At 43.6% G+C, this 14,678-nt stretch overlaps 1 long non-coding RNA gene across 5 annotated transcripts in view; it reads right to left on the reverse strand.

Annotated features, from left to right (window-relative positions):
- Positions 1 to 14,420, reverse strand: part of LOC138690685 (uncharacterized) — a 52,124-nt gene extending 37,704 nt beyond the window's left edge. For 3 of the 5 annotated variants that reach the window (XR_011329437.1, XR_011329439.1, XR_011329440.1), the window contains exon 1: positions 14,109 to 14,412. This is a non-coding gene — a long non-coding RNA (uncharacterized lncRNA). Of the gene's footprint in view, positions 1 to 14,108 lie in introns of all 5 variants that reach the window. The other 2 variants (XR_011329441.1, XR_011329438.1) reach the window with 2 other exon arrangements.
- Positions 14,421 to 14,678: the final 258 nt, after the last annotated feature.

Genomic DNA, 14,678 nt, shown 5'->3' on the forward strand with positions numbered 1-14,678 from the left:
GCCCCATTCATTTCAGTAATGAGAAAAATCAGCACACCGGCGCACCAAGATGTGAGGGGGGTCCTGACACTGCTCAGCATGGGGGGCACACTGCAACTCGTTATTTCACCTCTTATTTCCCCCCAAATCTCTTCTCACCTTACCCCACTGCCCAGGTGCTAGAGTAGAAGCAGTTAAGATTTCACCTGAAGCCTGCATTAAGGACATCCCTAACTTCAGTTGTTTGTGTCCCATGGTTTGATTCAAATGCAATTGAGAAGCAGTAAATAGCATAATTAGAGCTCTTTTGAATTCGAAATTAGTCTGATGGAGCCTGGATCCCAGCTAGATATGACATCTCTGGAATGTTTTGGGAGCAATGGCCAAGGCAAGAGCCCGGCAGCCCTTTCCCACCTTTTGTTGGTTTTTAATAATTTCCCTTTGCATTTAATGATTTCCATTTTTGCTTTCCTTTTTTTTTTTTTTTTTTTTTGTGCCAGCAGCCAGTGCAGGTGCAGAGAGAACGGTATCATCCTGGCCAGGCAGTGCCAGCTCTGCTCCACAGCCTTCTCATTTCACCTTCTCTCGCTGGAGAAAGCAATGAGATAAGGGGCCCTTTGGTTTGCAGGCCTCTTGGCTTTCACTTGCAAACTCCTTTCCAGCCCACTCCCTGCTAGCTATCGTCTCATATCCTGCATTAATCATTGTCATTCTCCATTTCCAACTGGACCATGGTGCCTCCCCGCATCCAGTTCTCAAGCATTTGTCTGTGCACATCCTTCCAGACCTGGGGCAGGTTTCCACAAACATCTGCAAAGCTCCCTCCTTAAAAACTGTCTCTTGCTATGGTAAGAGGCTGTTATCTCTCCCGCTTTTCCTCCTGAGCATTTTCTCTCACTCTTCCTCTGCCTCTCACTGTGGCTAAGTTTCCATTAAGCAGTCCCAGGCAGGCATAGATGTGTTATGAGTGCTGTATATCAGCAGTGAGCCAGGCATAGAGGTTACAACTGCTATTGCTGGTGGTGGGAAAAGGCATCATTTCCAGGAGTGATGGACGTGGCCGTGCCCAGTGGTACCGAGCTGCTGATGCACGTGGCACTTTGCGAAAGACATTTGTAAGCTCTTGATCATAGGAATAAAACCTGAGCTCCACTGCTATGAGTGAACAGCACTGAGCAATCAGTTAGGAGCTACGACAACAAAATGACAGCAGTGAGAGGAAAAAAATGTATCTCAAACTAGATAGCAAGCAGAACTCCCTAAGGACAACCATTTTAATGGAAGGGATGATACTGAGCAAACCTCCTCTTATGAGCTACTGAGAACCAGCCAGACACAAATCATAGAGTCATTTAGGTTGGAAAAGACCTTTAAGATCAAATCCATGGTCCTGGCCCATCTCTCCTCATTCCCTGGGCTGCAGCAATGGTTTCCCCCCACATTTCTTCCATGCAAAGGTTTCTGTTACCAATACTGCATTGCCATGTCTAGGGTCCTAGAGAGAAATACCATGTATTCAACAGTATGCCTTGCTGGCCATAATGGTAAGGGCACTCACGCTGCTCCCAGGAAAGGTGCTAGAGCTTTATTCTCCCCAGGCAAAGCCCCACTGAAGATGAACTGAACCAAATCTGGCAGCAGCAGCACAGGAAGAGCCTCCTTCAAAGTGTACTGATGTCTATGGGGAATTTTCCTCTGGATTAATCGTTAGGCTTCTGCAGTCTGCCGAATGAGAAGCTGGGTCAGGTGTTTGTTCTTTCTGGGTGTGATGTACCCACACATTCCCAGTTTTATTGAGGCTGTATACCAGCTACTCCCCCTTCAGCCTCACTTCTCTGGAGTCAGTCAGGGTTTTATTGTTGACTTGCAGGATTTCAGCTTTTCTTGGGAAATAAAACTCCAGTCCAAGCACTGCATGAATTTCGCGGCAGCTTTACTACTTACTGGGGAAGAAAACCCCACCTTACCTGAAATGCTCCAGAAAGAATATGGTTGCTTAGGCAGCAGCATGGCTGCCTGGGAAGGCTGGTATCTCAAGTGTATTTCACTGAGCAAAAAATAAGTTTATTAAAGGAAAACAAAGTCTACATCCAACAAAGATGTGAGAAGGATAATGGCAAAGAGATGAATCCACAACGAAACAGGAGAAAGCCCCTTTTCCTAGACTGTATGCTGAAACCACAGAAAGAGTGAGGTTCTGCTACTGAGAAATAAAAGGGGTTTAAGAACTGAGTGTATTATAAATAATATTCTCAGGAAACCCTTGACTACAGCAAAGTTCACATTAACAACACAGAATTAAAAGAAAGGGTTACATCACATGAGCCTTACTCATGATTGTACTAAATTCTTAGACAATTAATCCTTATGCTTGGGGCTGTTCCTCTTGGTCTGTACTTAAGCAAAGCTGTCTCGTACTTGCCCGGCGAGGCACATCATCTAAAATTAGTCACATTGGCTGGTTAAGAGTTGCACAATCTAGCCACAAATTAGCAGATCCAGTGGATGATGCTTGACATTGTGCAAAAGTCCTTAGTTCCCACTCAAATATAAAGCTGGTCTGGAGACTAGAATTTGGCAGAAAAACAAGTGAAACCTCAAAATAGTATGTGGCTGCACGCTCTTAGTACTGAAAGTGCTAGCTAAATGATTTAATTAGCTTGTGTTAATGAAAAGCAAATTTTTAATGATCTTTCCTCCAGATTTTCATCTTGCCAAATGTTAAGATAATGCATTTTCAGATGCTTCAACTCCTCCTAAAGCCCAAATAGTTGGAAGCTTCACAGTAGCAATAATCACAAGTGTCAGTACTCTGTCCATCCTCATGAATGCAGGTTGTTCTCTGACACTGCTCAGAGAAACACATATTGAAAAGCAACGGGAAGAAACAACCTTGGTCCATGGTTCATGGTTGCCATTTCCATTGTGCTCAGTTAGAAAGACCCTCAATGCAGCTGCATTTTCAGCATCAAACTGCTTTTCAAAATCAAAGCTTTACATGGAGATGACCCAAACTGGCCAGCTAGTTGACAGCTGTCCAGCAAAAAATACCTGGTGGATGCAGGGTGGGGAGAACACCCATAAAAGTTAAATTTAGATTTCATTCTAGTGAGGGAAACACCCATTGCCTGCCAGTGCTGTGCCTGCTCATCGAGCCTTGTTTCCATCAGGAGTAAGGAAGGACACATTCCTTCCCACCCAGCAACCCTTTTTTATTAAAGCCCATCTCCACTTAAAATAAAATGGGAGAAAAAATTTGTTTTCTTTCAAATTGAGCAATCATCTGCACTGTTTTTTTCCTCTCTCTCTAGGAGCATCATTCTTATCTTCTGGATGTGCATTAGAGTTTTAGAGAGAAAGCAGGGGCAATAGCATCTTTGGCTTAAGATGTTCAGGCAAAGATGCCAAGAAAGTAATGCCAAACCATTACAGTGGGTTAACCTTTGAAGCCATTCCCTTTGTGTGCTGCATTACTGATTTGATTTCTCAACTATACAGCTGTGTTCAAAAAAACACCTGGAAAATATTCTCAAGAGAAGCATTCATGCCAAAAGAGGGCCTGTATTGTAGCCAGAGCTTCTTGAAATCAATACAAAAAATAAATACCATTGGAAGTGTTTTTGAAAGGAGACACACTTTGTATGACAACAACTCCATTTCATTTCTAAGTCCCAATTCTCTCACTAGCATTCATCTATGACAATAGATTGATGAGGGGATTTTTGACAAAAAAATATAAATTCACTGACTTGGGCTGCTCCCTGTTATTCTGTTCTAATTGCCCCCTAGGTGTTTGTTATTGATGGGGAAAAAAGTTGCCCTTTTCTTTTTCACAGAGTCCTAGAAATGCAGAAAGTTTGTACTTTTAATGCGTACCAAATTCAGCAGAACAGGAAAGAATCTGATTTTTTTTTTGCTTTCAGGCAACTTAGGCTATATGAGTATTTTCATTTATTTGTGCAAGTGGCAGCCTTATTTTCCATACTTATGCTTTGTACTTGCAGTTCATAAAAAGCAGAGAAGAGAGAGTGCTTTAAGTAGCTGCAAACAAATTTTGTGAAATCAATTAGCACATTAATGAATTAAAGTGTTACCATTTCACATTTCTTCTCCTTGATAATGCCAAACAGTTGAATAGGAGGGCAGAGATTTTCATGGTTTGTTATTGCTGTGAGCTTTGCTAATTATTTTTCTTATGTTGTTGTCCCAGGAAATGGCCATCAAACAGTGGTGAGGAAGGAAAATAGAAAGCAGGGCTTATTCACCACATGTATGAGACACTTGGTAAAACCCAGGGAGAAGGGGTTCCAGATGGGAACCAATATACCAAAGCCCTTCTGGGTCCTGTTATTGCCCAAAACGTAGGAACATGGATGCTGCTGAAGAAAGCAGCTGAGGAGCAGGAGGGAAGGAAGGAGGATTGACTTGGGAGGAGAGGCAAAATATCTGTCCAGCACTTGCCTAATATATCATTGTCATATTAATGAATTCTACATTGAGTAAGTCAGAGGTGAAAAGGGAGAAGGGAGCTAAGCACAGGGAGGGATGAGGAATTCCTAATCCAAACCCAGCTCTTCCACCTACTCAGTTTTCTAATGACAAGGCTGCAAAATATACAGTGAATCATATTTCCCTTCACTTTCCATTTTACTCTACAGCCTCCCTCCATGTATTTCACTGCTAGGGGTGAGCAGTGGTGCCAGGAAACCAGACTTAAACAGAAGGTTATTGCTTCATGATTCTTACAGATATGCGGGTTTGGGGGTGGTGGGGTGTGTGGGGGTTGTCTTCTCATATTTAGGATTTTAAATAAATAAATAAAAACTATTTCAATGCTTAGAATAGAGCTGTTTCCACCTAGCTACTCTCATCAAACTCATCCAGTGGAGCATCCACAAATGTATTTCAGCTGGAAGTAAGATGCAGAGAATCCATAGGGATTTCACCACATCATAATAATATTTTCATTTCAGTGGACACATGCATCGTATCTATCATACACATACAAGTATCATTCTCTCCATGACACCGAGTAAGATGATACTTCGAAGAGTCAATGGCCAAGCAGCTGCAGAGACCTCCAGAATAAGCACATAACTCTCTTACAGCAGTAACACAATACCTTTGTCCATCCCAGAGTCAAGGATCAGAATATACACAGGCATAAAAGTGTATGAATTCCCTTCTCCAGCCAGGCAGTACCCTTAGGTCCTCATTTTTGCTGAGAGCCAAACTCAGAGGGAGCCAGGAGCTGATGTGGGAGAAGTAGGAGGTGTTACAGAAAGATGTGTGGGTGACTGTGGGGAGGGGAAAAGGGGGAAGGGATAGTGGTGTTCAGTGGTGTTTAATTTCTTCAACTCTGATTAAGAGTCTTCTAGGTTCTATTACAGCTCTTTTAAATGGTTTGGAAACTAGGAATGGGGGAGAAGAGACTCCCAATAGAATACTTCCTAAAAGATGACGACTCACAAGAACTGTCGCTGGGGGATTTTGATTGAAAAATCTGCATGACATAGCAGGTTTCACTCAAAATAACAAGAAGAAAACCAAATATCCTTATGTTATTGTAGCAAACAGGTTAGTGAGCAAGCACACATCTGGTCTAAAAATGCTTCCTAAGGCAAAAGCTTTGCAAATGAGATGATAGATAGACTCACTACATGACAAAAAAACCACCTGCATTTGTCTTGCAGGTCCCCCCACTCTTACCAACCTTGTACTATTTTATGTTCTTCTTAGGATCTTAGATTGCAAAATGAAATTTCAAAGGTTCATATATCAAGAATATTAGCAAAAAGAACTTCGGGATATCATGCCAGAAATAATGATTAAAAGGTCACAATTTGCAACATAGCCTATTATTTTGTGGTGCTAAGTTCAGTAGGCCAAAAATAAGCACTTTTTTCCTGTCCATGCTGCAGCCATTTCTACTTGCAGTAGTATGAAAAGCCAGAGCACCAGAAAGAAACAAACACTAGAGGTTAGATATGAGTGGAGGGACACATTGTCCTCTGCAGCACAGGAAGAGGACAGAAGCAGAGGAGAGAGTAACAAAACAACGCAATTGCCTGGCTGGGATATTTAAAGGGTGCAAGCTGTTAATACTGACGTGATGCAAAAGACAGAACATAGCTACAAAGATGGCTATAAATAGCAAAATATAGATATAATAAAATAAACATCTCATACAGTCAAGTTGCAAAAGGTAGGAAGACTGTCATACACACAGCGGGAATCTGTTGACCACCTGCGGACACAGCAGGACCGTGCTGAGTGCTTTGGACTCCTGCACCCGGTGTGCATCAGCTTTTGAAGCTGCCTAGGCACCTCCACGCAGCATCTAACATAACATGTGTAGCACACCAACTGCCAGCTCTTTACAGCCACGTGCCGCAGGAGATAATTATGCCCCACCAGCAGCACTGCCTGACCCGCTTTGGGAAACGCCGAGCCCGGTGCACAGGGGCCGGTTAGCAGGTGCTGCACGCAGCTTGGTTTTTTGAGTAACACTTCCCGCATGGGGTAGGGGGAGGAGAGCTCCCCCCCAGCTATTTCAATCGCAGCGGCAGATGGAGGAGACAGGTTGTACTTTCTCAGGAAACACACTTCAGCAATGAGAGGAAGGGTGTGATCCTGACTTACAGAGCAAGGAACTGTTCCTGAACTGTGTAAACAAGAGTAAAGAGCAAGGCACTGTCCTTTATTTTAGCAGGGAAATAAAATTAATCTTTCTTACCACTGGCCATCTTGACCTTTCCAGGTGAGCTAACACCTGACTTCTCTCTCTCTCAGAGGGGCTTGATATTCAGAGGTTTAGCACAGACCTACTTTGATACATAAAATAAAAAGAAAATTGTATACAGTGTTTTGAAAGGATTAGTGATGAATGGGATGGACTCAGCACCGCAGCAACCAGGGAGCAACAGTTACACGTCTGGGAAGGGGTTCCCAGGCTCCCAGCAAGATTGGGTTTGAAGCAGTCTGCAAAAAAGGCCTTTTTTTTTTTTAACAGAAAGAATTGCAACCCCAGGAGGATTCCCATATACATATAATGTAATCCATGTATATAAAAATAGGACCAATGGGGAGGGAAAGGAACCTAGATGCTCCTTTCGTGGGGAGGACACATCGTGTGTGCAGAGACTTCCTCCTCTCCATTACCCTCTTTGAAAACTACCTTAACATTATGCTCCTCTAATTCCACAATTAGCAATTTAGCTTACTGAGGAGGCAAAAAGTGTAAAAAATGTGAAAAAATAGTTAATTAAATTTAAATTTAATTCATTCAAAATGAGCTCTGAAGCAAAATTATTTCAATTACCCCTAACTTCTCCGTAGGCTAAATGCAGAGATAATTGGTGCTACAGCCAGACAGGAACAAACCCTTGTGAAAACCTGTGATGAAAGGCCAGATCCTGCCCTTCACTCCCAAGAAGGAAGACTGGGGTGGGAATGCCTTTGCGCACACACAGGTATAGCAGGCGCAGGACAGCAGCAACGCTTACTGCCTCTGCTCTGGAGCAAACACCTCTGGCAGGGTTTGGGGCCCCACAGCCCTGGCAGCCAGCGGGGAGCAAATGGGCTGGCTGGGGTGCCCGGGTGGCCCCATGTTTGCCAGGATACCCCCAAAAAGGTAATCTCATTGTTTGTGTTCAAAATCATTTAGTTATGCTTCAAAAGAGCAAATACCCAAATGAGGAAGGCTCTGCTAGAAAGGGCCACAGACACGACCGCAAAGGGTCCGTAGTGCATCAGATAAAGCTAACTGGAGATGATAAAAAGGTTCATGGGACTCTCTGGGAGCAGGTTGCAAGGACAGCTGTGAGGTTTTGTTTTTCTTTTTTTGCCTTACATTTGGTTTATACCCTAGAGGCGTGGAAGCATCCTGTGTTAGATGTTAGCCATGGTTCCACATGGGTGATGAGGGGACAAAGGCAGATCACAAGCCTGCTTGTGCACACATGAAGATCCTTGCTATGCCCATACAAAAGATGGTTTCCAAGAAAATGAAGGATAGGAAAGGCACCGTGGCTTTTTTTTTTTTTTCCAAAATAAAACCAAAAAGTAAGCACCTAGAGAAGAAATTTAAGATCCACTCCAAAGTCCTCAAAACAAGAGGAAGACTTTGGTCTCACCTTTGGACAGGTTTAATTTGCAACCCAGGGACTAACAACGCAATTTTGCAGCTCTCTGGGCTTTCACTACAGAGACCTCAAATCTTGCTGATGTGGCTGATGTGCATCTGGCTTTTTAATAGGTGAAATCTGCCATTAGAGAAGGCTAGACCTGCCTCCACTGTCCAGATTTCATAGGCTCCTTTTCCACAGTTTCCTCCCAGTTGCATGTATGACGCATCTATTGTCAAGGCTCTTATTAATAAAAGCACTGCTTCAAGGCTGCGCAGTGGTGTACCCATCTGAGCTTTTGTTATCTCGCAGTCCCTTAGGGCTCATTAAGGTCTGAATTAGCTGACTGTCCATGGCCCTAATTAGTACCTCAGCTCTCTGGGAGGCAGCCAGGGCTTTTTAACCATTGCTCCTCACCCGTGGCATCAGATCCCTTCTGTGATTTGGAGCATACAATCTGCAACAGCTTTGAAACTAACCAAGATGATAGGCATTTATCCCCTTGCTGCTCTGAACTGTTTTCAATTATTATTATTTGTAATGGCCAACCCTGGAAAGTGCCCAGTGAGGGTGCATTGCAGGACACTATGGAAATGCAACTTGGTTTTGGTTTGTGAGGCTGTTCTCCCAAAGAGCAGAGGGAGGTTGCTGGGTACAAACACCTAATGTGGTGCTTTATGATGGACAGGGTGAAATATGGGAAACGCTCCACACAAGGGTATAGCCATATATAGGTCTCGGTCCTTGCAAACCAGAGGAGGAAGTCTTCAATCTGTCATTTCTGGTGGAAAAAGCAAGGACCCCATCACTCTTGCAACTCCACTGCCATTGCTGTGGTTAGGCTAATCTGCACACACTGGGGTATGGACCCTGAGAGTGAAGTTGAGGTGAGAAATATGAATTTCACCCTCACTGCAAAATTTTGAAGAAAAATGAAAAAAGATTTAATCTGTGTTGAATATGGAAAATGGTGAGTCTTCACTACAAGGCAACCACAAGTACAACATCAAATGTATCAGGGTTTCTGTGTGTGTTTGTGCACTTAAAACAAGTATGTAATTCAGCCTGGGAAACTATTAAAACTGATTATTGGCTGGATCACGTTCTCAGCAATTTGTCAGAGGGCCTTATCAGAAATACCTCACAGCAGATCTAAGCTTCTCACTGAACCCAGTAAGACCAGAAGCCTCCCATACTGAGAGCTCTATAATGACCTCTAACAAACCACATAACAGCTCTGTGCCTTGATAGAAAAATGAGGGCAATACCTCAAGTGTGATGCAGTTTGGGATCCCCAAACAGCTGGCCTGTAACGACATTCCCAAAGTATCACTGTTTTTCAACAGGAATTTCTAGGCAAGTGTAAACAATATTTGATCATTGACCTCCACAGCACCTGGCACAGCTGCGGAAAGAGGAGTCCTACAAATAAGATGAAAATGTGTATCTGTATTCTCAGTACACTTTGGCAACCTGGGGACATGCTGGTTTCCTCAGAAGCATGTGGCAGTAATGCAGAATGCTAAAATGAGAACTATGGTGGAGGAGTTCAGGAGGTCTGGGTCACTCATGAGATCCAAAGGGATGACAAACACCAGCGAGGCAGCTGGGCTTTATCCTAGCATGGCTCCAAGGCTCTCACCATACTACGGAAAACCATTTTGTGCTGCTTGCAAAAAGGGAACAAGCTGACAGTATCATAACATCTAGAAATAGCAGCGGCCGTGCATGTTCCCTGCCTGTGCTCAGGGGAGGAAAAACCTACTTATTGAAAATAGCCACTGTGGCAATAGCAGAATTTCCCTTTGAAATACAAAGTTTATGACTGGGGAGCAGAGCCATAGGATCACCTGCACGAGCACAGAGGCAGACGTCGGTCTGATCAACGGCTGAGGAATGGGAGCCATAGGATCAAACAGTGATCCTAACTGTGGGGTCATCTGTTTGGGTAACTGGCACCATTTGCTCTGAGGACAACATGCTGCAGTGGTCTGTAAGCTGCAGACAGGTCTGTCAGACTGATGACTGCTTCCTACCAGAGCGGGTGGAAAGCCAGCCGAGAACAGGCCCAGGCTGCATCGAATTTATTAATTTGGATACAAAACCTTTCCCGTCTCGCCTACATCACTGCTGCAGGCAGTGACCTCATGGCGTACTTGGCAGCCACCCAAAGGGACAGATCAGCTTCGTTTGCAAACTGTCAATCCAAGTGAAACGATGCGCTCGAGCGCTCCAGGATCAGACCTACACTCTGTCCTGAGCTCTTAGCAACCGTCAATGAAACAAACGGCTCCTCTGCTTAAAAGCCTTCCAAGCTTATTCTTAAGAAAAAAGTCATCCCATTCCCCAGACCCCCTAGAGTGCCATAATCAGAAAGTGATCCAGTTTCATAACTGCAGAGAAAAACAGCTGAGTGCTCAGGCCTATCACTGCAATGGAAAAAGCGTGCCTTGCTGAGAGCATTAGGCCTGCACACCCAGACTGTTAAAAAATCAGAAAAATATTCCATATGACCTCCATAAATTTGAGAAAAGCCCTGCTGCAAATACTATTTCAGGAGGAATAAGGCTGGCCCAAACTTGCATTATTTTCTTCTTGACACAGCTTCATCACACCAGAAAGATGACAAGCTGAACTTTCAGGAAGTGAGGTGCAACTTTGGCGCTGCTTACACATCCAAGATTATGTTCAGATCCTGCTGGGTTCATAAAGTTCATCAAAAAGTCACAGTAGCTTTTATTCAGTCCTAGAAACAAGTAAGAACAGAGACCTACATCTGCAGTCCCACCTTCTACAGCAGCACCAAGAAATGTTGGGAAATGATCTGGGACCAGAATTTGGCTTCTCTTGGCTCTAACACCAGGGTGAAGAAAGCCATACAAAACAGAGATGCAGACTTTCTCCTGTCAATGCTTCTACTCCTGCCAGCAGGTACATTAACAAGATCTCTGCAGATCTGTCTTTAAAAGAAAATACATATATTTATTTTTTAAAATAGCCTTGGAGTCAAATCTTTGTGTCCTGTAGAGGACACATCTGAGTAGTCCTGGATTCTCCAAGCAGAACACAAGATCTTTTTGCTATGGATCTTATGGTGTCTGTCCCATTTGCCTGGCAATCAGTCTCTTGCTTTTTCACTCATTTGTAGTGGACAGCTGAAGATGGGGGCATTACTAAGTAATGCAAATTATTTATGTCTCTCTCTGTTAACCCCCACCTTTGGTTCATGAACTCGCTGTCTCTTACAGTAACTCTCCAAGACAGGAACGGATTTTTAGTGCAGTGCTTGCAGGACTTCATGAGGTCAGGCCCCATCTGCAACTGCAGGCGTCACAGCATTAGCAGAGGTCAGAACAGATTTTGGACGCAGCTTGCAGCGTATGCAGTCATGAGCTCACATTATGCATACAGCTCTGATTATCACAGAAGTCTAGGCCTTCTGCAATCAGGCCAGCTTATGGCTTTAGGCTTCCCACTTGAAATTAAGTTAAAAATAGTTGGCCTTTGTTTTACTGAAAGCTTGGGCAGTGATGACCTTTTGCGTCTGTTAAGCATCTCCTGCAACATGCCCCTTAACATTTAGAAGATGCGGTTCTCAACTCCAACAAGTTGCTCTCACTTTGCTCTCTAGATTCTGATGGTTTTAGCCTGCAGTATTTTCTTTAGGACCAGACCTGCTGTGGAGCACCAAGTAGTTCATACAGACTTTAGCAAGATGAAGCCATTCAGTTAGGGGGAAACCCTCCTCCGGCATTTCCAGCACATGCAGGTCTGGGTACAGCACCCTGTGCTATTCTCCACACCAGAAGCTGAGTTTTGTTCCCACTGTTTTCTTCTTAGAGACTTGGCTTTCCATCTTCTCCTGTAAGGCAGAGATCCCATGCATCCTTGTAGCTCCATTAGGGATAAGCTGAGGCTCACACTATGTCTGAAGAAATGTATTTCTTTCTTTCCATGCTTTATACTCAGCAGAGGTGGTTAGTGTGTGGCTACACCCAGGACACACATCGAAATAAAGAGCTATAGACAACCCTCACTCCCCACTGTAGGGTTCACCCTGTCCACCCAATACCCATCTCTCAGCAAACCAAAGACCTCCCTAATAGGAATTTTCAGGTCTTTCATTTAATCTGATCTTCAAGAGATGAGCTGCCATGCAGACAATATTCCTTATACCGGCTGTTAATATTTACAGTTTGGCCGAAGACTGGTGCTAAACTTTCTTTTAAAAGAGCATTGCAGCACATAAGATTTCACTAACAATGTGCGTACTTTTGGTGGAAGCACTAAAACCAGATGAACTATGCCATGGAGGCAGGCAGGAAAAGCTTGTGGTCTCAGACTTTGCAGGGAGCCATTGAGGGAGTCAGGTGGAGAACATGGATATGAACAGGAAGAAGTTGAATGAAAATATAACAAGCCTCTATTTTTATTGACCACAGTAAGTGAAATGCAAAATGCAAAGGCACAGCATAGAAACTGCAGACTAACACCAGCCACAACAGTAGCAGATGCCTTAATTTTGTAATTTTAAAACATCTGTCAGTAAGAAGCGTTTCCTCAAAGAATCCAATTCAGAGGAGCATTTATGAAAGCAAAAAATGCACGTCAACTTCAATATGTCCACCCACAGTTCAAATTTCTCACCAGCTTGCATCTACTCAAAACAGTAGTCAGCAGTGGAGACTAAGACACACAGAGGCTTCATGTCCCAGAGCAACCCAGTCTATGGCTAAAGTTGGTCCTGCTTTGAACAGTAGGGTAGATGAGGCAAGCTTTGGAGGTCCCTTCCAACCTGACAACACTCAGTTATCTGGTGAGGCTTTAGAAACTTGGTCTTTTGCTATTTTAAAATGTTGTGCTTGCCCCATGTTCTTCTGTTTCTTCTGTCTCTGCCTGAATGATAATACCAAGAAGTCTGGAGTGTTGTTTTCCAAGCAGTTTATCTGCTTATTCTCCCATTTGTGGGAGAAGGTGTCCCAGCCATCAGAGGGAGATGGAAGTGCTGCATCACTGTCCTTCAGAGATGTTTTAACCGAGTGTCCCAAGACACATGGAAAATGAACGATGCAACCTCCACAGCCAGGCTCCTGACAGAACAGCCCAAGCAACCCGCCCCATCCAGCCCACACTGCAGCAGCACCTGCAGTGTCCCCATGTGCTAGAGACAGGCCTCAGCTGTGGGTCTGGGATAGAAATAAAAACAGACTGTGGCCTTCAGGAAAGGATCCCCTGAGCACTGCAGCGGAGAGCTGCAATGGAGCCTTCTCATCCTGAGCCCATGCAATATTCGCTGCTGCAGTACTTGTGAATCAAAGTAAAGCAGTGAACTGGGAATGACTCGGAGAAGGATTATGAGTGGCTGCAAAGGAACTAAATTTGCTGAAGACTGTTTAGCTTTCCCAAGCCATCTTATTTGTGATCAAATGCACTGCAGAACAGTTCACGCAATTTTTATGGCAGATTGAATCCAAACAATTCTGTATTTTTAAATTGTTAAAAAAAAAAATTACATTCTGTCCTTGAATGTGATCCTGACAACAACAGTGGTGGAAATATATCAACAATTCAAGATAATTCTTTCAAAGAAACAAGAGTCATTTCAGTTTCTGGAACAAGCACAGAAATAATTTTCTGAGGAAATAAACGGACACCAATACTTACTATCATTGGTGCAGAAGAATTTCCAAAATTACTCATAGTGCATGTCAGGCATAAGACAGGAAACAGCATGGATCATGAAAGTATTTCTAGCATAACTTCTCTGAAGAAAGATCTTCAATTTTTTCACTGTTAAGTACTGAGAAAATATTAAAAAATGACAATGTATCTACCAGAGAAAGTAAATGGAACGTAATACAAGGAAAAGACACTCAGTTGTGAAAACAAAAGATACTAAATTAATTTTGTAATGTAATAGCGCTGTTTTCCAAGAATCAGTGACAGCTAAAGTGATACCTATTATTAGGACAAAGGTTAATGCATTACAAAGAATTTACTTACTTTTCTTTCAGCACAGTAAGTAATTACAGCTCTGGTTGAAAGGACATATTTTTCTCTGTGGTCACCAATGCCTCCAACAATAGAAATGGCAAAGTGTTTCCAATAAGTGGTTGGTACCGCACAGCTGAAAGAGAAATAATGCATTGGCTCCCATGAGGCTCCTGAGTGTATGGAACTGCAAGGATCTGCCAAGCTGCAAATGAAGCCCCTCCGTGGAGGCTGGGTTTATGCAGGACAGCCTCACCAGCAGCTGCTGGTCAACCTTTGCTTTGGGGGAAACCAGATGGCACGGTCCCACCTGACAGCTATCTCTGTGCCCTTCTGTTAAAAGAAAGACTCACAAGAGGTTTCCCAGACTCCTGAAGACCACCATAGGGGGGGATGACTATTCCCAGCTGCAATGTCTAATTGCAGTAAGGATGACAGAAGGGGAGAAGGTAGGGAGCCCCAATTATTCCTAGCTATCCAAAAAAGCTTCTGGACCATGAAAGAAGAACTGTGCCATACAGTTTATGCCAAAGTGTAGAACAACACATGGATCGCAAGAAAAGTCACACACGAGAAAGCAAC

The sequence above is a fragment of the Haliaeetus albicilla genome, chromosome 23 (assembly GCF_947461875.1).
Source record: "Haliaeetus albicilla chromosome 23, bHalAlb1.1, whole genome shotgun sequence".
Classification (NCBI taxonomy): Eukaryota; Metazoa; Chordata; class Aves; order Accipitriformes; family Accipitridae; genus Haliaeetus; species Haliaeetus albicilla.